The 27782-nt window shown below is 38.1% G+C and overlaps 1 protein-coding gene across 1 annotated transcript in view; it reads left to right on the forward strand.

Moving 5' to 3' along the window:
- Window positions 1-1014: 1014 nt before the first annotated feature.
- The window catches only part of LOC138710172 (DNA-directed RNA polymerase I subunit RPA1-like), a 79013-nt gene continuing 52245 nt past the window's right edge, over window positions 1015-27782 (forward strand). Inside the window, exon 1 of the mRNA XM_069840809.1 lies at window positions 1015-1175. The gene's annotated coding sequence lies outside the window, so the exon portion shown is untranslated. The remainder of the gene's footprint in view (window positions 1176-27782) is intronic.

Consider the following 27782-nt stretch of genomic DNA (forward strand, 5'->3'; position numbering starts at 1 on the left):
GTCAAAAAATCTTGAAGTTAGAATTTATAAAACAGTTATATTACCGGTTGTTCTTTATGGTTGTGAAGCTTGGACTCTCACTTTGAGAGATGAACCTAGATTAAGGGTGTTTGAGAGTAAGTTTTTTAGGAAAATATCTGGGGCTAAGAGGGATGAAGTTACAGGAGAATGGAGAAAGTTACACAACACAGAACTGCACGCATTGTATTCTTCACCTGACATAATTAGGAACATTAAATGCAGACGTTTGAGATGGGCAGGGCATGTAGCACGTATGGGCGAATCCAGAAATGCATATATATTATAGATTGTTAGCTGGGAGGCCGGAGGGAAAAGGACCTTTGGGGAGGCCGAGATGTAGATGGGAAGATAATATTAAAATGGATTTGAGGGAGGTGGGATATTATGAGAGAGACTAGATTAATCTTGCTCAGGATAGGAACCGTTGGCGGGCTTATGTGAGGGCGACAATGAACCTGCGGGTTGGTTAAAAGCCATTTTTAAGTAAGTAAGTATACTTTATGAAATGTGATATATTGGCCTACTTAATTTGTGACCGTGTTATTATTGTCTCTCACTTTCATTTAATCATGAAGTAAGACAAAACAAATCAAGATATCAGTCAAGTGTGTTGAACGTAGGGAGATCGAATTTTCTATACCATTTGTTTAACTTGATTGCATTTCTGTATTCATTTAATTTCAGAATAAAATTTTGCCCCTATGAAAATGTATATAAGAAAGCACTGCTTTGAAGAATGTGAATAACAGTTCTTTCTCATTCATTTAAAGTGTTCAATTGGAAAACAAATGCATATAGCAGTCGATGTTCCTTTTTATTTCCATCCCAAGAGATTTCTCTCCTCTGCAGAAACTTGTGCGACATAATTTCTCCATCATGTATCGGTTTCGGCTGCGATGTTCGTCTGTCACGGGCATAGTCTCCATGGAGACTGCGCAGAGCGGCCGAAAGCGGCGGCTGGACGGGGCCTTGGCTCAGTACCAGTCACGCAGGCGTCCGGTCCGGACAGTTGACGGTCGAGCCGCGCGCCGCGATTCAACTGTTTCCGCGACGCGGATATCGTTAAAAAACAAATGAATGTGTCGAGTGAACTTATAAGTGTGATACTTTACCTGTTAGCTGAGTCTAAGGCTCACACTGGCATATGTTTGTATGTAAGTGTTCAGATATATTTTTTTCCCCACTAGTAAACAATTTATGTGTTGATGAAAATTATTTTGGAATAGAATAAATATTCATTAAGTGACGAAGATGGCGCTGCGTAGAATTTGAAGTTTCTGTGATTTGATGATACACCTGCAGTATAAGTGCCTCTCTTCAAGAATACTTTATTTCTTTCAACATGTAATTTTGAATAGATTTCTAAACTTTATAAATTACACAACCGATTTAAAGTTACATTTTTAACTGTACATGCGAATTAAAATTTTATAAATATATGAGATCATTGAGTCCATGAAACTTAAGTCATTTTTGATTTCGTTAAAAGTTAATTTTTTTTAACGAAACCAGCTGTTCGTAGATTGCGTTGTATAATAAAATTAATTTCTGAATACGAGGGTAATTCATTGGATATTATATAATATTATTTTATAAAGAGACCTATACGGATATTTCTACTTAAAACAGAGTAAGTTACTAAGTCACATCAGACTGAATCTTTACAGATTAAATTGAAATGTAATATTTTAGTTTTCAATATTCAGATGTCATTTAAATATGTGTTCTTGTCGTTAGGCTATCTTAGATACTTTCGAAATTACAGAATTGAAGTTGAAGATGAAGTTTTTTCTTGTGCTCTTATTGTACCATTTTTATAAAAAGAAACTATAACAAAACAAAATAATCTGCTTCTTATTCAGTCTGTGCCTTCATGTTCTTCGAAACATTTTTCAATCTCAGACTGTTCGTATTGGAATTTAAAATGACTGCCTTCTATGTTGAGAATATGCTTCGTGTCGAAGACAGAAATTTTATTAATCGAGGTAGCGTATAAGCAGTCTTCAGATCACTACATTTTATTTAACCGAAACTGTGAAAATATCGTTTCAATACCTATAAGTTACATATAATTTTACAGGATGATGATATTTTTATATTCTACAATATAATATTACGCTTATAATTTAATGTTTCAGTAGGTATGCTCCCCTGTTAGTGAGGTAAGCGTGTGAAGTATACACTTCTCTTTGTATGTATGGTGAGTTAGCTCCCATTGTGTTTCCATTTGACCTGTTTCACAAAACCAGATGTCACGAATTTGAAACAATAATTCTAAAGTTAACCAGGCTATATACAGACGTGTGGGAGACACTGCCAGAGCAGAAGTCTAAATTTCTTTATAGGCTAGATTGTCAGTTTGAGGCATGAGTCTATAACAAAGATTACGGTAGACAGCAATAACGGGTTTGACCAAGAGTTTCCCAATTAGTTAATAGGGCTAAAGCTACACTGCTTAAGTTTTTATTACAATTTTAAATGTCTCGGTTTAAGCTCCAGTTTTCTCCATTACCTTATTTGAATTCTTGGATATAATCTCTCTTTTATTTCTTCCCAAACGACTTTTATACCTTTTCATATTCGTGACGTATATGAGTGTAGCGGAGTTTATTAGTTCCGTCCTATGGTCGAAAATGTATAGCCTACTAGTTCGGTCCGGTGCCAAGAAGTAAACAGTACTAGTTCGGTCCTGGATCGGTACTGGTTGGAAATCAACATTTTCCCTCCCATTCTATGCAGGCTTAGGACTGTCATAAGGCAGGGACGGGTAAATTCGTGACTCGAGACAGTAAACTGCAAAATATCCTGCCCGTTCTTTAAGGCATGGTTAAAAATGTTGATTATCATGTACATTGTATATTACCTATAAAACTTAGTAAACATTTTTTAAACGTCAGAGTAGTCACTGATACTAGGAGCTATGTTTTTGGGAGAAATTTATAGGACAGCGTTTTTATATATTGGAGTATGTTAATTCATTTAGACACAAATTCTGCTATTTTGTCTCTAATATGTTGTTCTTTGTTTAATTGACCTGGTCTTCGTGACTTCTAATTTATATGTGTGTCAATCTGAATTCGTTTTAGAACGTTTATTAATTTAAATATGTTAGGATCAGCCGTGTAGAATAAGCCATTTAACCTTGTATGTAAAGATTCACAACTGTTTGTCGTTATTTCTGTCGTAGCTACGAACGAATTCGATCATAATTCTGCCGAGAAAGTAGCATCAGGCTTGACGTAGCGGCACTCAAAGGCGTTGTACCCTACTTATAATTATAGTATCGGATGTACTCCTCCAGGACATAAACGGTAAATTGCTGCACTTCTTATTTTGGGTTGAATGCTCATCGAGTCTTCAGTCTCTTTGTTAATATAGTCTCTTTGATATATAACTTGTCTATACCTACATAGTTTGGACCGAATTAGTACTGAACCTTCCTGAATCCCGGACCGAATTAGTATTGTATTTTTGAGGCGTGTATCTGATGGAACAGAACTACAGTAGTATGCGGTGACCAAAACTCGAACAGCAGTGGTTACACGCGAAAGACAGGCTAAGAAGTAAGGAGACGGGAAAGAAGTGCATGGCATGAAAACTACAACCAGTGGCAGTTCGTGCACTAATATTGATTTCTTCATCAACCCCGCGAATAAAAATAGCAAGCTTTGCTATATCAGTAATGTCACTACTGTCATCAAGGACCAATAAAATAATATACAAATTTTCTTGCTTTTTTTAAAATATATTCCTCAATGAACACAATCAGAAATTTCGTAAATTCTCTCCTGGATATTTAGTCGAGAAATGCAAAGTTTTTCAAAATTAATTAACTTTTATTGGACAAATTATTTCAGCCACCTCGATCATTACGCTTTTATAAAACTCTCCTTCGTTGGAAGGCTTAAGAGAACAAGCTATTTCCTTTGTCACTAGATAGACGATTTCTTTACATTTATTTGTCATCTTTCTCTTCATGACGATAATTTAAGGCTGATTTCAGTTCTCGGAGTTCAATAGCTCATTTTATTACTACACTAGCACGTAACACTCAATCACTTTGTCTATATTATTATTATTATTATTATTATTATTATTATTATTATTATTATTATTATTAATCAATAACTAGTAACTGATAATAATCATCAAAAGATTAAAAAAAGAAATTAAAGTGGACATATAACTTAGTAATTATTTTATCATTCAAGGGAAGATGTAGGCCTATATATTGAGGCACGTATGAAAGAATTATGGTAACACTTGCTTATTAATAATAATAATAATAATAATAATAATAATAATAATGATCCTGTTATGCCTGTGTATTCAGCGTAATGCCCTGTAATGTCGCTTCTACTGGGTGTTCATTTCAAAGTGTGTCATGACGTCACTGTTGTTGGGTCACCAATTTGAAGCGAGTTTCAGCTTATATGTTAGAGAAGTTGCCTATTATTTAAGGCGTTCTTCAACTGAACTTGAGAACGTGTACGGTATAACTTGAACGTCGTAGCACCAGATGGCGGTCTGTACGGTCTGTGTGCTACCATAACCTCTTTCGAACTGCGTTTTGCGCCGGCAAGTCGTACGCAGGGTATTTATCATGGGTTGCGTACGGTAACATTCCACAACACAAATCAAATGCTCCGTGTCCATGTTGACCGTCGAAGTTAATGTCAACAAATACGTAAGTAATCGTCTTCACCCTCTCCCCATATCCCGACAGTAAAAAAAAACTCACCTCAGTACGTTGTTTCCAAACAGTTCACATTCCTGCCACTACCGGCGTTACCGTACGTATCGGTACGCACTCTTCAGAACGAACGCCGTATTTCTACCTCATAGGTTATACACCTCTGCGGAAGTGTAGGAAGATTGAATTCTCTAGGCTCATCGGCTAGACACATGACGGCATACAGCGAGCCAAGACACATTTTGAACTGAACACCCAGTATATGCTACTACTAATTGAACCGTTGAGAAAAGCAACATATTACATTTTCTCCAACAGAGCAGCGAATAAATTCCTCTTCTCATTCTGTACGAAAACTTCTGTTCCTGCTCGTACAGACAGAGGGTTTGTAGAGCGACATGGTACCGACACTGCTTACCTTCAATACATGAGCTAGACAGCTATGTATAGGAAACTCCCCTTACTATTATGAATGCCTTTGATTACACGCTGTAATCACGATACCCAGTTTGGTCACCGCTGGTCTACGTAAAGTTATTTAAGAATGTATGTTTCATTCTTGTGGGATATACAGACTGTAACTCTTGTCCCTATTTTTTTTTTTAAGTTACAGAGTCCCGCACATTCACAGGCAGTGCCGTGAATACGAATCTGTGCTTCTTGAGCCGGCGTGCGTATCACTTGCGGAGGCAGTTTCGTGCACTGACGTTTAAAGATGTCTGACCTACGATTTTATGATCGTGTAAGTGAACTTTCTAACGACGGGATAAGTCAGAACCAAGATATAAAAAAAATTACGAACTTTTAAATAGTTCCGCTAGATCTCAATAGGTGATACCTTTATTGAGGAGATTATAAATTATGATGTAGATTAAGCTTAAATTATTCTCACAATTCACAATATCAGCGGTTTCCAGCTAAACCCGGTGTTGTTTTACAATCAGCAGAAGGGTATAAATATTTAATTCTGTAATGCAGATATACAGAGAGTAAGGAGTATAAGTGTCATTATTTTAACTGATGATTATTCATGTCATAAGGAAGAAAAAATGTTCTTACAATTTTTTTCTAATTACAATATTTAAGTAATTATTAAAGTTTAAAATATTAGACGTTTTGCAACGTTGCTGGATGGAGAGGAGGGAGTTTAGAAGTTTACAGTACAGCTCAAGCGGGTAGACATGCCTGTACAAAACAGATGTTATATTCTAATGCAGAAGTGGACCATGCCAATACTGCTGTTTACATAAAACGAGCAACAAATGCAAAGTTTTATTCTCATTAATAGAACATTATGGTAAATTTACATTTTATGTAACAATATTGCTCCATTTTTAATTTTAGGTTTAAAAAATGAACAGTAATGGTTTTCTACACAAAATCACGTGAACTTTATTTCTATTGCAACATTTCAATCTCTCTCACTTCCGTAAAGTAGTGTCATTTTTAAACAAATTTCTGTTTGTGTGATTTTCGAAACGGGTAAGAGACTTCTAGTTCCTAATAATCGTTGAGAAACTGCAACAAAAGTTCTCCGATTAGGTAACCTTCTTAAGGAAATCGTTGACGGCACATCCTTCCTGCCTCACTTGAATTATGACGACTTTCTCCATAAATTAATAACATATGATATTCCTAAACTGTGAATGACATTGTAAGTTGTTTACTGTAATGAATACCCTGTAATGAACTGCCATCCGCTCGGCAGCAGAGCTATGGACAGGGAGCTTGGACTCAGCTGACTCGTACTTACGTCTGTGCAGAGTACTGCCTGCTGGACACGTTGCCACGTCTCTCATGCCAGAATATTAACAAATTTAAGCATGCATTTTTACTTAATTGCACTAAAACGTAATAGAACACACAAATAATTATTTAAGCTAATATTAATTCTTTGCTAGATATACCTACTGATGTAATTCTTTTCGTAATTTTAGTAACGATATAAGCAGTATGACGCAAATAAAACAAAGGAAGAAACATTTTTTTCTGGGAAACTATCAAGTTTTCACCCTATGTTGTATGGACATTTTTTGATCCTGTAGACCGTCCCCGACGACTGTACGGCACTTATACCCCTTACACCCTGTATTTATGTACGATTGGCAACACTGAATAGATCCTTGCCATCTGTTCATACAAATAATAAATAAAGAAGCCACAACAACAAATTATCGATCTCAGGCAATTAGTATGGGTCAGATATCTTTGAACGTCAGTGTACCTACAACAAACTGTTCCATTGTTTATCTAAGTCACCAGTAGGGTAGGGATAAAACGTTTGGATTGTGTACAGGGAGATTTCCCTATACGAAAGTCGCCTTAATTCCAACGGCACTCCATAAAATGGCCTGTTGCGTACAGTTACCCTTAAAAAGAATGAGACGATTCTTGGTTGTCGGAAGTTAAAGTTCTACAGCGCGGTTCACTCGATATCGACGTATAACGATAAGTACCATGACAAATAGAACAAGAATTGTTATAAGGACCACAACAAGGACAAGGATCAGAATAAGGATCACGAAGAAGACAGCCATTTAAGGCCACGATTTCACAACATAGCTCGGGTAACAAAATATCATTGCTTCTCTGTACCGAGTGGCAAATGCCGGCTATCGGATCTACATTCTGGACTGCTGCTGTCACTGTCTTGTCTCGGTAGCTCATATAGTAGCGTGTCGGTTCCACAGTATAACCGAAATGTTTCGTGTTCGATCCCAGGTAAAACTCTTTTTTTATTGAGGTGTAATTAAGTTGTTCAGAGTTCCTCGACTGCATAATTTGTCGAAAAATATGGAGAAATGAAGGATGACGATAATACATTAGTGTAGATAATGACTATTTAGTGTGATATAGAATTATTGAAATAAGGGGCATCTTGTACAGTAAGAGTTAATAAATCAACCCTAAATTAAATATTTAAATAACAGGATATAACAGGAAGTCCAATTATTGTTACGAAACTAATCAAATTAAATCTAATTACGTTAAGTAAACAAATCCCAAGTTATGACACCACATTGCTACAGCTAAATTCTATGTTATTAACATAAGCATTGAATAGGTCCGTGCTTATGCGTTGGACGACAAAACCAAACATCGAAAGTTCGAATGTTGCCGCGGAATGTAACTTCTTGCTTTTTATAATGTAAATCAGACTTCTAACTACAATCATTCATATTTCTTACATTATTTATTAATATTTATAGCCAACGTTGAATTTGTAAAGAAAAGACTTTAGAAATCTCATATGGAATTTGTGATCTGTAGTGACATAAAAATAGATTATCTCTCGGAACGTTTCCGTAAAAGTAAATTAAATTCACTCCTTGAAACTGGAAACCTTAGTTGTAGAGCCATTTTCCCACCCGCAAACAAGCTAAAGTAGCACAGCCATTGATAAAAGTTTTGTACACAGAATTAGACTGAATTCCTATTCGACAGAACCTATAATCAATGGCTTGTCTGAACATGATAAATAAATCCTAAGTGTTTCCAATGTCACTGAACAATTTCAAAATATTAATTTAAAAACTAAAAAAGGGTCGTAAATGCTGTATCTAGTGACTATTCACATTTATGTCTACAAAATGAATCTTGGAAAAACGTATATGATACTGGTACTACTGATATTAAGAGTAAATGTATTGTATTTTTCACTTTAATTTCAGAATCACTTTAGTGGATGTTCTCCACTCAATGTTGTGAAAAAATTCAAAAGTAAAAACATGTACATAACGCGGGGACTTAAAAATCTCATGTATTAAAAAGAAGAATCTCTATGTAATGAGTTGCAATGTAATGATCCTCATGTTCTTAAATTCTACAAGAAGTACGGTGTAATTTATCAAAAATTATGAAAGAGGGAAATAGAATACATTCGAATAGAAAAGTACAACATTCAGATAATGCACTTAAACCTATTCGGAATATTATTAAATTTAAACTTGTATATATCCTAAGAAAGAAAATATTTTTTCATTAAAACCAATGATTATAAAGTAGAGGAACCCAAATCTATTGCAAATTCTTTTAACTTATTATAGTATATGGTACAGAAATATTATTGACAACTTAAACATTCAAGATTTTGCAAAAGATACTGCAATTGATTACTTAACAGATGTATTTAATAATTAGTATTAATATATGTAATTAGTCAATAACTGCAACAGTGCTTTTTCATTCAATCATAACATGAATAAAATTGAATGCACATTAAATTAAGCACTATTGCAAACACGTAGATAAAATAGTTAAAATTAACTGAAGGGGTGAGAATGAAATAATCCAAAGCCATACTTTTAACAAAAATTGTTTTGTGCGAGTGCATTTCTTACACATATGGGAAAGCTAAGCTATTAATAAAGTATTGTAATAATTACTCAACAAATGACTTAGCCTAAGGACTCTAAACTTTTGTGAAAGTTTGTCTATTATTACATATATTTTTTTTTAATTTCATTTTAATTGTTAGTTTTTAATATATATGCATTTACATTGTATATGTGTGTATAAATGCATTCATTAGATTAACGTTTATAATATTATAACTTGTAATTTTGTATTGTTTGCGATCATTAACACTTAATCTCAGGACTTTGTGAATCTCTATTTCAACGTTACTTAGCTATTTCAACGTTATTTAGACAAAAAAAATCATTGTGTAGACTAAGAATCGAACTCGCACTTTTCTACACAACACGCAGAAGTCTTACCGTCTGAGCTATTGAAACGACATGAAAGCGTTCCTTTCTGTGCGGAGTGTCGATCTAGTCATGAAGGTCCATTGTCGATTTAACTACACGATTTATGTAATATATTTATATTTTATTTACGTAATATTATCATATTTTTTGCAGTTTTTGAAGTGAATTTCGGAACGATGCTAGTAACAAACCAAATAGCCTGAATTTAAGTAACTCAATATTCGTTATCTTGTGTATCGGTGCTCTGGTCTCCGATCATGCGCAGTGTCTTACATCTGAGACTTAGGAATATTCAATCGTCTCATCCTTTTCCAGGGAAACTGTACGTATTGCCACTGTCTACTACACAACTCATATGCCTACATTTGACAGTAGCGCTCCAGCGGCAGGCAAGTTAAATGATAACACAGAAGATAAATGATACCGTATTTCACGCAGTAATGGGGATGCCAAGTAACGCAGATGTAACATTCCACAGAAGTTGCGTGCTGTCAGCACCTACACTTTTCAAAATGAAGCGAATACAATGCGCTATTATTGTTAACCTACACACAAAATTAATCGAAACTTTTGTTCATTAAATCTAATCTTCTAAAACTTATCAGTATTTTCTACTCCTGAAAGAAAAAAATTAATGCAAGACGTAAGATGGGCAAGTAGGCCTGCAGGCAAATAACTTGTATTACTTTAAAAATAATATTACATCGATTGTACGTCATTTTCCACATGTATTTAAACTATTCTTCCTGACATACGAATAGGTAACTGATAACCAATAAGTGTTTTATAGAGCATAATTACCACAGTCTAGTATATACACTCACGAAGCTTGAGTTGCGAGGGTACTAGGAACAATAGACTGTGTCGGTACTATTTCGCATTGTCTGTAATGAGCCGATAGTAGCGATCCTAGTGGTTAGCAACTATCTATGGATGCATATTTACTACGTGTTGAGACGGTTCCTCGTATAGGATAAGGAGATTTTCATTAGATTAGTATTTCGTGTTAATATTCTCATATGGATAGGATGCGCGGACGTGTAAGTAAGTTTCAGAATGTGAGGCGGAAGTAACAGGTGGGCAGGAAGACCGAAGCCAAGCTACGCGGACAGGAAACATGTGTCCAGGCGTGGAGTTGACTGATGAGGGAATGCGTGGACTTTGCCTGCGGGTGGTCAGCAGATGACGCCAAGCCAGGTTCCAAAAGAGATGATCTGGTATATGTCAGAGAATTGTCAGGACGCCGGAAGTAAAGGGATGTTCTAGTTAACGAATAATTTTTGAAGAACGCGTCTTAAGTGACGTAAGTGTAATCATGGTCAATCAGGATTCTTAATAGAGACACGTGATATATAGATAGGAGGGCGAAATTGTACGTTTGGTGGTTGAAAGTAGAGGGTAGATTTGGCAGATAGACAGAAGGCATATAGTACGCGTACGGAGAGGTTGCACTCCACATATTCTCGGCGTACCTAACTGTGAAGGATAACAATTTACGGACTTAGAATTTTTCAGTGGGTTTAGTAAGAAGTCGTGTGTTGTATCATTATTATAAGCCTGAATTCTTTTCTCATCATTATTATTACATTCGGAATAAATTGTCATCAAGTTATCAACTCTCCGTTATATTACTGGTGTTTTATAGTACAAAATATATAATTACGTGAACTCAGAAATTAGTATACCAACTCGTAGGAAGTGAGAGCAGTAAATTATACACTTGGACGCGCATTTCTGCTAATCTGAAACGAACACTTAATAATAATAAACGTTCTCATAGTTCTTACCAACAACTTCTGGTGTGCGCCTACGTCATTTCAATCTACGAGCACGTCTCCCAAACCCCATGTCCCGACCGTTTCTGCAGCTGACCTGGGACCTCATCCTCTATCGGAGTAATCTCGAGGAGGCTGGCGCCCAAATTAATCAGTGTACATAGTTAATTATTGACATCAACGTGCCATCCTCGAGATACTTTCCATATACGACGGAGCTGGCAGCCGAGGGCAAGGAAAGGCAGCCGTGGGCAACAACGACCAACGAGGTCCCACCGTCGCAGATATGGCAACCCCAACGACGACCGACCGCTTCAGTGTTGAGCTTCATGACTATGATAATACTAACGTGTTGGTTATGATTACGTTATTACTTTATGACCTGTCCTGGTCTTAGGAATTCTGAATAACTACAGACTCGGAGAGATTTTAGTTTTTTGTTACTACAGTTTACAGCACTGCACACCTTTATTTTATTCAGAGACATTATTAACAACCCACGCCCTTTTCATAAGAACATGCTGGCATTAGCGATATTGGTCTATGCTAGCAATCCAATGATCTATTGTTAAAATTTATTTGTTAATTGAAATTAAAATTTCTTCATGAAACCTGTGTACTCATTTGTTCGCACATACGTCATATTAGCAGTAAGTGCAGGTAAATGTTTCGTATAAGTAGGATAAGTTGAAAGCAGGCCTACGTGTGGAAACTGGAAATGTGTTGCAAACTGCGGTAAACTCACCATAAGAGAAGCCAAATACCTGTACTGTGACTTAAAATAATAAAAAATGCCGGTGCTTAAGGAAATAGAAAAGTGAACTTCGAAATATATTCAGTGCATCTCGTATGCGTTAAATATAGATTTTTGTTATCACGTTTAAATCAGCCGGCGAGTTCACCCCAATTTATGGTATGGAAAATAATTATTTTCTAGGAAATAGTGTGGAATGCGCCACTCGGGAAGATCTGCAACGAAGCAATATTGCTGCGACCGCTAAGACTGAAAAGACGTCCTTGTTTTTGAGGCTACAAATATTGATTTTTTCACAGAAAATACGTACAGAGTTCAAATATATATTCAGAAATAAACTGAATTTGCCATCGAAAAATTTTATATCTCAAACTATGATTCACTTGCAAGTAAGAAGCAGAAGGATTTAAGTTTATTCTCATTTTCTCGAACTTATAACTTTGTTTCTGATTAACTGGGTGAAAAAGTCTTTAGGGTTCTAAAATAGAATTAATAAGAACCATATACAGTTACTGTATGGGATAAAGGTATCAAGTATAATTTCTTTGCTCTGTTATGTATATTCTATAATATTTAACTTTCCTGCCATTGGAGCGCTACTGTCGCATCAGCAGTCACGAGTTGGCAAAAAAAAAAGTGTCGAAATTGTGCGACTACATGTGTTAGACTGGCATTGCTGTGGATTAATGGCTGCACTGAATCGTGCCTTGCGCAGTCTCTCTCGGTTTATGGAGTGCAATTCCATTTCTCTCAGGAAACGTCATACAACGTCCCTACTGTAAAATATGTAAGTTGTATTTACCTATATAATTTCACATCACATTCAAAACTAAAACTAACATTTAATTTCGCTACAGATTTATTAAGGCTGCTTACTTCACCACATTATAGTGCAACACGTTTGAGGGCCTAAATTATGTAAAACAGTTTAGGCGGTCCGTCAAAATGAAATACGAAACTCAGGGTGTCTGGGACACTCAAAAGGCTGGAGCCTCTGGTCTAGTAACAGAGATGAGATGGAGACAGGAATTCATAAGTTGAATGTGCGAGCTCATACCGTAATTTTGGTGGGGGGAGGAGGGGGCGAGGACGGCTGGTGCTGCCCCTGTTGTTCGGGGTCTCCCCCCCCCTTCCACAGGGGTGTTGGGAACTTCGCCCGGCGGCAACTCGCACTCGGTGTAGTCCGTCACCTCTATTACCTCCTCGGACGGTGCCCTGAGGTTCTCCTCCCTGGGATGCATGAACTTTTTGCTCTTTTTGAGGATCACCTCGCTTAGTGTCGCCGCTGTAGGTCTGGTAGCGGTAGGCAGCGTAGGCCAAGCCGGCCACCCCAAACACCCGCATGCCGTTGGAGAGGAGTCTTCCTGGCTTCTTAGACTCCCTCACTCTGGGATGTTCGCTAACCCGATTTAATAATCCTCTCACTCTAGCAAACATGTTCCTGCTCCTACTTCAGAATTCACCTAACACAGCAACGCATTGCTATTGTTGGCATGTCTTTTCTCTCTCTCCATAGACATTTCGGTTGTCGTTTCCCTGGATACCATTCATGTAATGTAAACCCTTCCTCTTTTTATAACATCCATACTAGTGTTGATGCAGTCCTATGGTCGGCCTGGTATAGCGCTGGCCTTCTCTGCTCGAGGTTGCGGGTTCAATCCCGACCCAGGTCGAATGGCATTTAAGTGTGTTTAAATGCGACAGGCTCCTGTCAGTAGATTTACTGGCATGTAAAAGAACTCCTCCGGCACAACGGCAACGCTGATATAACCTTTGCAGTTGCGAGTGTCGTTAAATAAACCATAATATTTTTATGGGCCTATGTTTTGCCTGTGCTGCAGGCATCACAGAACTTGAATGTTATGAATCCATTAATATATTGTAACGTGTAACGGCTTGGATTCCACAGCAGGCCGCACATTAATGAGCAGTTTGTTACTCCGCGAAGCTGATTTGTTCAATTCTGTGGATATCGATTTATTTTTTTTTTTATTTACTCATCCACTACTTTATTTATTAATAAGTCATTCATTCAATCATTTCTTTTCTCATTTATATACACATTCATTTATATACGTATCCATATATATGTATGTATTCATTTGCTCATTTATGTATTTTTCATTCATTTATAAATTTGTTCGCCCATTTTGATGTTTATTCGTCCAATTATATATGTATTTAGACATTTAAATATTTATTAAGAAATATACATATTTACTTAATCATATTTTATATTTACTCCTAAATTTAGCCTATATACTCGAATTTATTAATTCATTTACGTATTTATTCATCCATTTATATATTTATTCATCTACTTATATATTTATTCATCCACTTTTATACTTATTTATCCACTTATAGGCCTATTTTATTTCATCAAATTATAAATTTATTCTTCCACATATACATTTATATATTTATTCATTCATTCATTGTTATATTTTTCATTCATTTCCACATGTATACCTTCGTTTTTAAATTATTCATTTAGACATTTATTCATTTATGTATATAATGTATTTATTCACTCGGGGGTTTTCCGGGGTTTTCCCTGAACCAACTGAAGCAGAATTGCTGGGTAACTTTTGGCGTTGCACTTCGGATTCATTTCGCCATCATTAATCCACATACAGTATAACAACAACAACAATAATAATAATAATAATAATAATAATAATAATAATTATCATCATCATCGATACCACAGCCCGGGTTAAGTTCACGGTGCGGCGCGCTGTACTTGTACAAGAGCGCGGCCTATCTGCTACCCAACCAATCACAGAATAGGAGTGGTAAGCTCAATAACACTCAGGCTGCAGTGTAAGCCTTCGGGTCCCTCCCCCGTACAAGAGGAAAAAAGAAGAATCGTTTAGAATTTCCAGTGAATTTAAATTAAATAGCTTACACATTCATCGTTACTCCGGTATGAAAACAAAGCAATTTTTTTACGTCTGTAAATTGAATTTCAACAAAACAAAAGTTGTGAAACTAGACCTCCTCAGTTTCACGTACTTTTTCAAGTAATAATGAATTGAAAGCAGGAGTCGTTACACACTGCCTGTTCACAAAGTTCTCTGCCCTTTATAGGGCTATACTACATCTGGATTTCACAGTTTTCATTCGTGTGAAGAACTGTTGACGGATACAGCACACAGGGTGATTCACGAGGATTTACCGCCACTTACAGAGCCTATTTCCGAAGACATTCTGAGCAAAAAATAGCATGTAAACATTTGCCCTAATCTCAATACTTTCAAAATTACACAAATTTAAATTTCTTTGTAAAATACCTTTTTTCTTTAGTTTTAAGGGTAACAGAATATTACAAATAGAGAATGAACTAGTCAGAAATATCATTATTTAATTGGCTAGTGTTCTGAAGCAAAAATGTGTTCTCAGTTGCTTTGCACATTATTCTTACGCACTTATCACAAAAACTGTTACAAATCATACGCCTTTAGGAACTTAATTCTTCACAGTTTAATTATGGATCCTAATCTACAGTCTTGAAGAATTTTCAAGAGTGGCGTGATTTGTAACAATTCTTGTGAGAAATGCGTAAGAAAGTGTAATTTTATAGTTAAAATCGAACAAAAAATTTGTACGAAGCAACTATGGAATTCACAACACACTCTTAGCTTCAGAATATTAGCTACCGGTAATTAAAGAAATGATACTCCTGAATAGTTCATTGTTTATCTTTAATATTCATTTGCCCTTACAACTCAAGAATAATGGTATTTTACATATAACTTCAAATAATTAGCATAACTCTGAAAATATTGACATTAGGACAAATGTTTATATGACGATTCTTGCTCAGAATGTCTTCGGAAATAAGCCTCGTAAGGGACGGTAAATCACCCTGTATGTCAGCCCTGGGAAATAAAAGGGATGGAGAAATCCCCGCCCACGTCCTTGTAAACAAACGCAGAGCAAGGCTCTGTGCGACCAGCTTAATTGTCCGTCCGCTGTAACATAACTGTGAAGGTGGAGTTGGTAACGGTCAGGCCTGGTAAATGTAGTTCCATACACAAAGCTGGCGAAAATTGAATCTCTCTGTATTATTATTATTATAAAGTATTTTATATTGTCGCCAGCACTGCAGAAAAATTCTTCTTCCCACTCTAAATTAAATCTCTCTTTCTCCCTTTTAGTTTGAATGCTTTGTTGTAGAGATACCTTGATGTGCTTCATTGCGTTCATGTTCTAAACAAGGGATGATGCTTATCCGGGGTTGAGGGGAAGATGCAGTGCAGGTTGCATAGTGACTGCGGAGTGAGTGAAAAGGCAAGTTATATGCATGTGCTACTTGCAAGGCAGTGTGTGAGTTAAGTTCTTTGACTCTATTCAATGAAGAACACAATCGTAGATGTTTCGAAGTCTTTTATTTTCACCAAAGATAGTCTCGTCTCAGCTTACATTATTCTGTTTAGATGTACAAAAGATGAAGATCCCTACTGCTGAGCTCGAGACCGCTTATATAGCTTTACATTACAAAAATCCCTTATCAAAGTCCAAAGTCATTAGTGACTACAAAGGTCAAACCGTTAGGCGCCCTATTGATCGTCATTAGAGGGTAAACACACTGGGTTTGCCAATGTTAGAATTGGTACTTTGTACCCCCTAATGGCGACGGTGAGTCGACTTGGATTCCTAGAGGACTAGGAATGCGAGGTCCATCCTCTGATGAGGATGAGGAACATAACTCCTTCCCCCTGAGCTGAGCAGTGCTGTCCTCAGGACACTTCGAGCCACTTGGCTTAAAAAATGTATGCTTGGAAAACAAATATAATGAATACAACTGTTTCCTCTGCATTAATATTATGATAAATATTACACTTATTATAATAATAATAATAATAATAATAATAATAACATTGATAGGGTTAAAGTCTTTAAGGATGATTTTATTGGGAACAATGGGTTGTAGGTCCCAGGTTGCGACCTGTCATTTTCTAACACAGTAAAACATTACATCAGAACTACTGACGAAGAACCTGTATACAGCAAAAACTAAAGGTAACCACCCCAACTGAAGGACATAATAAGTAAGGAAGTAGATAAACTTCTAGATCGGGGCATAATAACCCACAGTGAGTCACCCTATTGTAATCCGGTTTGGATAGTCCCAAAGAAGCCAGACGCCTCAGGTTAGTAATTGACTTCAGACAATTAAATGAGAAAACCATAGAAGAGAACCCTATTCCGAAGATCGAAGAGTTCGACTTCGACATTCAATATGTAACCGGAAAAACGAACTATGTGGCTGACGCCTTGTCCCGCATGAGAATTATGGAATTTCACCTGATGAGTTATGTAAGGTTCGAAACTTAGATGGAAGAGAGGGATTTTATGGACAAGGTTAGTTGGTTTTGGCTCCAAGGTAATACCCATGGTTGTGATAGGACAGGTCTCATTAGTTTATACAATATGTGGTCCTGATATCTGCAGGATGTTCTGTGCCCCTAGGCACGTTTGTACTAACATCTCTGTGCTAGTGCTGAAGAAAAGGATGTGTTCGTTGTTTAGTAGTTGAAATATCCGTGCGTTATTTTTGACGGATGCGAAGTCACATCCACTGGACTTAGTCAGATTGCAGGTGGTTGCGTGCCTGCTATGATCAATACATATATAGTATTGGATGCCTTTGGCACAAGATACACTGGACCATACGGGAATGGAACCTTGTAGGTAGTAACGTTCGGAAGGGACAAGTATAACGTTGTCGGTTGTGGGAACAGGATATACTGTGTATAGTTGGTAAATGTTATTATTTGTTACAGGTATTGATAGGATTACCACTAAATCATTCTCCACTATGACTGACTACCTGAGTTTTACTAAATTTAAGGTTTTCATACAGATGATAGGGGTCTGTATGTATTATTGATTTCTCAGGGTAGATGGAGCGTAGGTGATTCACAATATTTTCCAAATCAGATGGAGAAAATAAGTTCACATTGGTTGTATCATCGAATGAGAAACTGATAGTGTTTTCTATTGTCTGTATCACCTTGTATAGTTTCTGTAAACACATTGACACGTATTGCAGGTGTTCTAATATGCTTATTTCAAACCCTTCTTTTTCTAACATAATTTTTACTATACCCATGTTCAAATTTACTCGGTTTATTTCATCATAGAATTTCTGGACGATGGAATTACTGAAGGATATTAGTCTATTAACATGTCGTATTTCCTCAGTACGACGCCTTTTTAAAGAGTCTAGTTGTTTTTGTATAGTACCCAAATCATCCTGATCTAAATTGCCTGAGATAAATTTGATTACACTCCCCAAGCCGTTAACTAATCCTCTTAGGTTTTACGTCTCTAAGATTTCTTATGTGTAGTCTTCCGTTTTTCATTTTACAGTGGATTTTGTTGCCTTCTATCTTGGTAACCGTTCCCTCATTATACAAGACTTTTTACTTTTTGTTCCTAGTGAGGGGGTTTGTGACATAAACAGTCTCGCCAACTTTATAAGGGTGGTTAAAGGTAGAGGTATTGGTTTCGGGGTTTTTTCCCCGTAGTATGCGAAACTGATCGCTTTGTCTCTGGATATATTCGTGGATTGGAATGGAACGAGTGAAGATGTGGTCCAATGCGTCATAGTATGGGCCGTAGAGTACATTGAAGGGCGGTTTTTTCGTTGCGGAATGGATTGAAGAGTTGTAGTTTATGCTAACTGTCGTAATTAGCTGCGCCAAGGGAGTAAACTTGTCTGAATCACGTAATATACGTAGCTTCTCGAGCAGCGTAGAATTGAATCTTTCGACCGGAGAATTCGAGGAAGAATTCAGTGGCTTAGTGGCGTGATATTCAATGTTCAGCTCTTTACAGTAGTCTTTGATTATATTATTTTCGAATTCTCAGCCCCGATCATGGGTAATTTTCTTGGCCAGACCATGATGAGTAAAGTACAGCTGAAGTTGGTTTAACACTGTTAATGCCGTGCCGTTGGATAAAATATAAGCCTGTCCATATTTTGAGAATACGTCACAGATTGTCAGCAGACGGGTTTGCTCAAAATGAAAGGTATCTGTATGTATTTGAGCAAAGGGGTGAGGTACATTAATTGGACCTTGACTTTCTACCTGGTTGGGATGTCTTTCGTATTTGTTTCTGTGGCAAAGGTTGCACTGATTTATTATACTCCTGACATGCTCTCTCAAGTGGGGCCAGTAATACTTCGTGTGCAGGTGTTCTATGGTCTCTACAATTCCATTATGGTTAATAGCATGGTATTATGAAATTAACTGTCTTTGTTTCTCGAGGTTTTCTATGTCCTCCAGAAATTTCGTAGATCGAATCATCACAAGCTCCGAGGTAAATAGTTTCTGGCAACATCTAATGAAAGGAATCTCTATGGTCCAATCGTCAAAATACACCGCGTACTTATTTGAGGGGACAACTATCCTAAGTAAGAGGGTTTCTAAATGTTGGGCTAAGTTGTCCTTAGTGACTATCATCACATGCCTCACATTCTTCTTAAACAATTTTTTTCTCAAGTAACTTACATGAGTTTCCATATTTGACAATTATCTGGTTGCGGTTCTGGTTCAAATTTCTTTCTGAGGTCTTCAAAGTTAAAATAGGGTTTTCCTGATTAGAATTAATAGTTTGATCGTCCACCTCCTGTAAGTATTCGTCATCCCCGACGGAATGTCTGATGAAGTCTGAATCATCATTCGCATTTACTTCTATGCGGGACAAGGCGTCAGCCACATAGTTCGTTTTTCCGGTTACATATTGAATGTCGAAGTTGAACTCTTCGATCTTCGGAATAGGGTATTTGTCTTCTATGGTTTTCTGATTTAATTGTCTGAAGTCAATTACCAACCTCCAACGCTTTTCGCCTGAGGCGTCTGGCTTCTTTGGGACTATCCAAACCGGATTACAATAGGGTGACTCACTGTGGGTTATTATGCCCCGATCTAAAAGTTTCTCTACTTCCTTACTTATTATGTCCTTCAGTTGGGGTGGTTAACTATAGTTTTTGCGGTATACAGGTTCTTCGTCAGTAGTTCTGATGTAATGTTTTACTGTGTTAGAAAATGACAGGTCGCAACCTGGGTAATACAACACGTCAGAATACTGGGAACAAACTTTGGAAAGTTTTTCCTGCTCTAGATCATTCAGGTGTTGAGTCTGGAGGTATTCTTTTATATCCGAGTCTGTGAGAGAGTTTATTTCTAGGTTATTAATGGTCGTGCTCTCAAGAGGCTCTACCAATATTGGCTTCTCAAAGTCTAATTCCAATGCAGTCTCGGTGGGGTAGAGTAAGATCCAGGAAAGTGAGTTTATAAAATATAATATATACTTTATGAAAATAATATATAAACCTTTTGTATTTCGTATTTCAATAGTGGAAGGAAGTTGTTAATTTTTCAAAACAACATGATATCAAAAGTACAATACATTTTATCGTCTGCTAGGGAAAGAGTCTGTGATGAGGCGATAGTAGGGATCCTGGTGGCTAGCAACTATTTAAGGATGGATATTTCAACTGTCTATGTTTGCATATTTAGTAAGTATTGAGCTTCGCAACTGTATATACTAAACTGTGATAATACTCAGACATGCTATCTACTGTCCGTCCAAGTGGTTTTGTCGCAGGGTCGTAGAAAGAGAGGACATCACGTAACAGTTAATTACTTAACGACGCCCTTTTATTTAAGCTATTTCAAACAGTTGTATTATATTACGTAGACGTCCAATTCCTAATGTTTTAGAAAAGATCTAAGACAGACCAGCCACTAGCCTTTACATAGGGGCGAGCAGAAACGCGTGTGGGGGAAACCGGGATGCGACGTAGGCAAACGGACGACAGTATCTGTGCGAAAATATGATTCAATATTTAAAACTCTTTGGTCACTGGAAAACGGGAACATATTTCTGCAACGCACTGTACTCACTAATTCAGTACTGCTGACCGTATGGCTACTTTGACTGTATACGCGACCTTGGTTCTATGTGGTGGACGGTTGGAAGTTTACTAGTAGAGGGGGTAGGAGTGAAATACATTAAAAAGCTCAGGTACAATAATAATTGAAGTAAAAATAAAATGAAGTCCCTGTATTTGCAGCTCCTTTAATTATATTGAACTAAATATATCTGAAAACAAAATCAATTGTAAAAAGGTCGTCTTATATAAACAGTGCTATTATCATGGTCCGCTACTGCATTAGAACAGAGAATCTGTATTGTCTCAGTATACCTCTACTTGTAAACCTCCTGCTCCCGAACCAGCATCGTTGCAAAACGTCTAATTTTGGAAACTTTAATAATTAGATAAAAATTGCAATTAGAAAACAATTGTGAGGACATTTTTTCTTCATATCACATGAATAATTATCAGCTAAAATAATGGTATTCATACAACCTACACTCCATATATTAAGCTGGCAGGAAGACGTAATCCTCTGCCACACAGCATGGCTGGGGTTAGGTTGAACAGTGCGATGGTAGAGCCAGTAGAGGTGATTAAATAGAAATAACTCCCTTCATTAAGTTCCTTAGATTTTGTATTAAATGGTATCATACAAATTGCTGTTACAGTTTTTAAACTTGTGATGATTTATGACTCAATGTAAATTTATATATATATATATATATATATATATATATATATATATATATATATACTTATTTAATTATTCATTCATTCAGCCGAAGTATTCAGCCCATTTGCAACACCAGAAACGGAGTATTCAGCCCATTTGCAACACCAGAAATGGAGTAGTGAGCCCAATTGCAACACCAGAAACGGAGTAGTCAGCCCATTTGCAACACCAGAAACGGAGTTTTCAGCCCATTTGCAACATCAGAAACGGAGTAGTCACCCCATTTGCAACACCAGAAACGGAGTATTCAGCCCATTTGCAACATCAGAAACGGAGTAGTCACCCCATTTGTAACACCAGAAACGGAGTATCAGCCCATTTGTAACATCAGAAACGGAGTATTCAGCCCATTTGCAACACCAGAAACGGAGTATTCAGCCCATTTGTAACACCAGAAACGGAGTATTCAGCCCATTTGCAACACCAGAAACGGAGTATTCAGTCCATTTGCAACAACAGAAACGGAGTAGTCAGCCCATTTGCAACACCAGAAACGGAGTATTCAGCCCATTTGCAACACCAGAAATGGAGTAGTGAGCCCATTTGCAACACCAGAAACGGAGTATTCAGCCCATTTGCAACACCAGAAACGGAGTATTCAGCCCATTGCAACACCAGAAACTGAGTATTCAGCCCATTTGCAACATCAGAAACGGAGTAGTCACCCCATTTGCAACACCAGAAACGGAATATTTAGCCCATTTGCAACATCAGAAACGGCGTATTCAGCCCATTTGCAACACCAGAAACGGAGTATTCAGCCCATTTGTAACATCAGAAACGTAGTATTCAGCCCATTTGCAACACCAGAAACGGAGTATTCAGCCCATTTGTAACATCAGAAACGTAGTATTCAGCCCATTTGCAACACCACAAACGGAGTATTCAGCCCATTTGCAACATTTGAAACGGAGTAGTCACCCCATTTGCAACACCAGAAACGGAATATTCAGCCCATTTGTAACACCAGAAACGGAGTATTCAGCCCATTTGCAACACCAGAAACGGAGTATTCAGTCCATTTGCAACAACAGAAACGGAGTAGTCAGCCCATTTGCAACACCAGAAACGGAGTATTCAGCCCATTTGCAACACCAGAAATGGAGTAGTGAGCCCATTTGCAACACCAGAAACGGAGTATTCAGCCCATTTGCAACACCAGAAACGGAGTATTCAGCCCATTGCAACACCAGAAACTGAGTATTCAGCCCATTTGCAACATCAGAAACGGAGTAGTCACCCCATTTGCAACAACCAGAAACGGAATATTTAGCCCATTTGCAACATCAGAAACGGCGTATTCAGCCCATTTACAACACCAGAAACGGAGTATTCAGCCCATTTGTAACATCAGAAACGTAGTATTCAGCCCATTTGCAACACCAGAAACGGAGTATTCAGCCCATTTGTAACATCACAAACGTAGTATTCAGCCCATTTGCAACACCACAAACGGAGTATTCAGCCCATTTGCAACACCAGAAACGGAGTAGTCACCCCATTTGCAACACCAGAAACGGAGTAGTCAGCCCATTTGCAACATCAGAAACGGAGTAGTCACCCCATTTGTAATACCAGAAACGGAGTATCAGTCCATTTGTAACATCAGAAACGGAGTATTCAGCCCATTTACAACATCAGAAACGGAGTATTCAGCCCATTTGCAACACCAGAAACTGAGTATTCAGCCCAATTGCAACATCAGAAACGGAGTAGTCACCCCATTTGCAACACCTGAAACGGAATAGTTAGCCCATTTGCAACATCAGAAACTGCGTATTCAGCCCATTTGCAACACCAGAAACGGAGTATTCAGCCCATTTGTAACATCAGAAACGTAGTATTCAGCCCATTTGCAACACCAGAAACGGAGTATTCAGCCCATTTGCAACACCAGAAACGGAGTATTCAGCCCATTTACAACAGAAACGGAGTATTCAGCCCATTTGCAACACCAGAAACGAAGTATTCAGCCCATTTACAACACCAGAAACGGAGTAGTCAGCCCATTTGCAACATCAGAAACGGAGTAGTCAGCCCATTTACAACACCAGAAACGGAGTAGTCAGCCCATTTGCAACACCAGAAACTGAGTATTCAGCCCATTTACAACAACAGAAACGGAGTATTCAGCCCATTTGCAACACCAGAAACGAAGTATTCAGCCCATTTACAACACCAGAAACGGAGTAGTCAGCCCATTTGCAACATCAGAAACGGAGTATTCAGCCCATTTGCAACACCAGAAACGGAGTATTCAGCCCATTTGCAACACCAGAAACGGAGTATTCAGCCCATTTGCAACATCAGAAACGGAGTATTCAGCCCATTTGCAACGTCAGAAACGTAGTATTCAGCGCATTTGCAACATCAGAAACGGAGTATTCAGCCCATTTGCAACACCAGAAACGGAGTATTCAGTCCATTTGCAACATCAGAAACGGAGTATTCAGCCCATTTACAACAACAGAAACGGAGTATTCAGCCCATTTGCAACACCAGAAACGAAGTATTCAGCCCATTTACAACACCAGAAACGGAGTAGTCAGCCCATTTGCAACATCTGAAACGGAGTATTCAGCCCATTTACAACACCAGAAACGGAGTAGTCAGACCATTTGCAACACCAGAAACGGAGTATTCAGCCCATTTACAACAACAGAAACGGAGTATTCAGCCCATTTGCAACACCAGGAACGAAGTATTCAGCCCATTTACAATACCAGAAACGGAGTAGTCAGCCCATTTGCAACATCAGAAACGGAGTATTCAGCCCATTTACAACACCAGAAACGGAGTAGTCTGCCCATTTGCAACAACAGAAACGGAGTATTCAGCCCATTTGTAACATCAGAAACGTAGTATTCAGCCCATTTGCAACACCAGAAACGGAGTATTCAGCCCATTTGCAACACCAGAAACGGAGTAGTCACCCCATTTGCAACACCAGAAACGGAGTAGTCAGCCCATTTGCAACATCAGAAACGGAGTAGTCACCCCATTTGTAACACCAGAAACGGAGTATCAGCCCATTTGTAACATCAGAAACGGAGTATTCAGCCCATTTACAACATCAGAAACAGAGTATTCAGCCCATTTGCAACACCGGAAACTGAGTATTCAGCCCATTTGCAACATCAGAAACGGAGTAGTCACCCCATTTGCAACACCACAAACGGAATAGTTAGCCCATTTGCAACATCAGAAACTGCGTATTCAGCCCATTTGCAACACCAGAAACGGAGTATTCAGCCCATTTGTAACATCAGAAACGTAGTATTCAGCCCATTTGCAACACCAGAAACGGAGTATTCAGCCCATTTGCAACACCAGAAACGGAGTATTCAGCCCATTTACAACAACAGAAACGGAGTATTCAGCACATTTGCAACACCTGAAACGAAGTATTCAGCCCATTTACAACACCAGAAACGGAGTAGTCAGCCCATTTGCAACATCAGAAACGGAGTATTCAGCCCATTTACAACACCAGAAACGGAGTAGTCAGCCCATTTGCAACACCAGAAGCGGAGTATTCAGCCCATTTACAACAATAGAAACGGAGTATTCAGCCCATTTGCAACACCAGAAACGAAGTATTCAGCCCATTTACAACACCAGAAACGGAGTAGTCAGCCAATTTGCAACATCAGAAACGGAGTATTCAGCCCATTTGCAACACCAGAAACGGAGTATTCAGCCCATTTGCAACATCAGAAACGGAGTATTCAGCCCATTTGCAACGTCAGAAACGTAGTATTCAGCGCATTTGCAACATCAGAAACAGAGTATTCAGCCCATTTGCAACACCAGAAACGGAGTATTCAGTCCATTTGCAACATCAGAAACGGAGTATTCAGCCCATTTGCAACATCAAAAATGGAGTATTCAGCCCATTTTCAACACCAGGAACGGAGTATTCAGCCCATTTGCAACACCAGAAACTGAGTATTCAGCCCATTTGCAACATCAGAAACGGAGTATTCAGCCATTTGCAACACCAGAAACTGAGTATTCAGCCCATTTGTAACATCAGAAACGGAGTATTCAGCCCATTTGCAACACCAGAAACGGAGTATTCAGCCCATTTGCAACACCAGAAACGGAGTAGTCAGCCCATTTGCAACACCAGAAACGGAGTATTCAGCCCATTTACAACAACAGAAACGGAGTATTCAGCCCATTTGCAACACCAGAAACGAAGTATTCAGCCCATTTACAACACCAGAAACGGAGTAGTCAGCCCATTTGCAACAACAGAAACGGAGTATTCAGCCCATTTACAACACCAGAAACGGAGTAGTCAGCCCATTTGCAACACCAGAAACGGAGTATTCAGCCCATTTACAACAACAGAAACGGAGTATTCAGCCCATTTGCAACACCAGAAACGAAGTATTCAGCCCATTTACAACACCAGAAACGGAGTAGTCAGCCCATTTGCAACATCAGAAACGGAGTATTCAGCCCATTTACAACACCAGAAACGGAGTATTCAGCCCATTTGCAACACCAGAAACGGAGTATTCAGCCCATTTGCAACACCAGAAACGGAGTATTCAGCCCATTTGCAACAGCAGAATCGGAGTATTCAGCCCATTTGCAACACCAGAAACGGAGTAGTCAGCCCATTTGCAACATCAGAAACGGAGTATTCAGCCCATTTGCAACATCAGAAACGGAGTATTCAGCCCATTTGCAACAGCAGAATCGGAATATTCAGCCCATTTGCAACACCAGAAACGGAGTATTCAGCCCATTTGCAACTACCCATGTTTGCATTTTTACTACATATTGAGCTTCGCGACTGTATATAGTAGACTGTGACTCTATCTACACCACGACAGAAGAAGAAGGAAGTTCTGTAGGATTCAGCAAGTGGAAGCAACTACATGGCTGCTCATTGCATTTCTGTGCCTGACTCGCTGTGGATCAGCTGCACACCACGAGTCCGCTGCGCCCCGTCGACGTGGAGTTGAAATGAACGACGGCGACATGAGTTCGAGGTCCAACGCCAAAAGTTACCCAGCAATTCTGCTTCAATTGGATTGCGGGGGGGGGGGGGAATCCCAACCAGGTAATTTATCTGAACCGCGATTTGAATACAGGATCGCTTATTTACGATCGGACTTGCTAACATTAATCCACGGCGGCGGACTTGAATGAAGGAGGGTGATGAGTGAAATTCTTATTTCATGAAATTTATTAAGCTAGAGACTTGATTTTTTGCAGACTTATTTACTCTTATTGATATCAGTAATGATGACTTTAAGTCTGATGTTCATATTTTCAGTAATGAAATTTATTTAAATTTAAAGAAAAGTAATTTGCATACATTCAACATTTTTCATCTCCCCCAAATTTTAAGCATCATGTCTGATTTTTTTTTACAATACCTCCGATCTTTGTAGAAAGTTTCTATGTTCTCATAATTTTTTTAGTTTACCTTGTAAAGATAAGAGAAAAAAATTATACATATTCATATTCAAATAAAAAAAAAAAAATAGGTGAAAGTATGCATTTTATTTTTTATTCAAAAATTATTTTCTCTTTTTGAAAACATGCGAACATGTCTCTTATACAGGGACATCATTTTATGTTTACTTCAATTTTTATTGTACCCGAGTATTTGAATGTACTTCACTCCCACCCCTTCTACTAATGAAGTTCCCCTCTACACACAGATCCAAGACCGCATATAGTAAACAGCACTGAGTGAGTATAGTACGTTCCAGAAATATGTTCGCGTTTTCCAGTGACGAAAGAGCTTTCAATATTGAATCATATTTTCGCACAGGTGCTGTCCTTTTGCCTACGTCACATCCCTATTTCCCCCACCTGCTTCTGTTCGCCCCTCTGCAAAAGCAGGGCTGTCTTAGCTCTTTTCTGAAAACATTAATTTCTGTTAGGAATTGGACGTTTACGTAATATTATACAACTATTTAAAATAACTTAAATAAAAGGGCCTCGTTAAGTAATTAACTGTCACGTGATTCCCCCCTTTCTACGATCCTGCGGCATAACCACTTGGACGGACAGTAGATAGCATGTCTGAGTAATTTTATCTGTGCAGTCGGGCAGAATTGAAGATTGAATTTACAGTACGTATGGTACTCTTTTATAGAGTAGGTACAGAATTATTTCAACATGAGTTACTAGCACGAAGGACGAAACTGGCAATTGGAATTACATGCAATA

Source organism: Periplaneta americana, chromosome 12 (genome assembly GCF_040183065.1).
Source record: "Periplaneta americana isolate PAMFEO1 chromosome 12, P.americana_PAMFEO1_priV1, whole genome shotgun sequence".
In the NCBI taxonomy this organism is placed as follows: Eukaryota; Metazoa; Arthropoda; class Insecta; order Blattodea; family Blattidae; genus Periplaneta; species Periplaneta americana.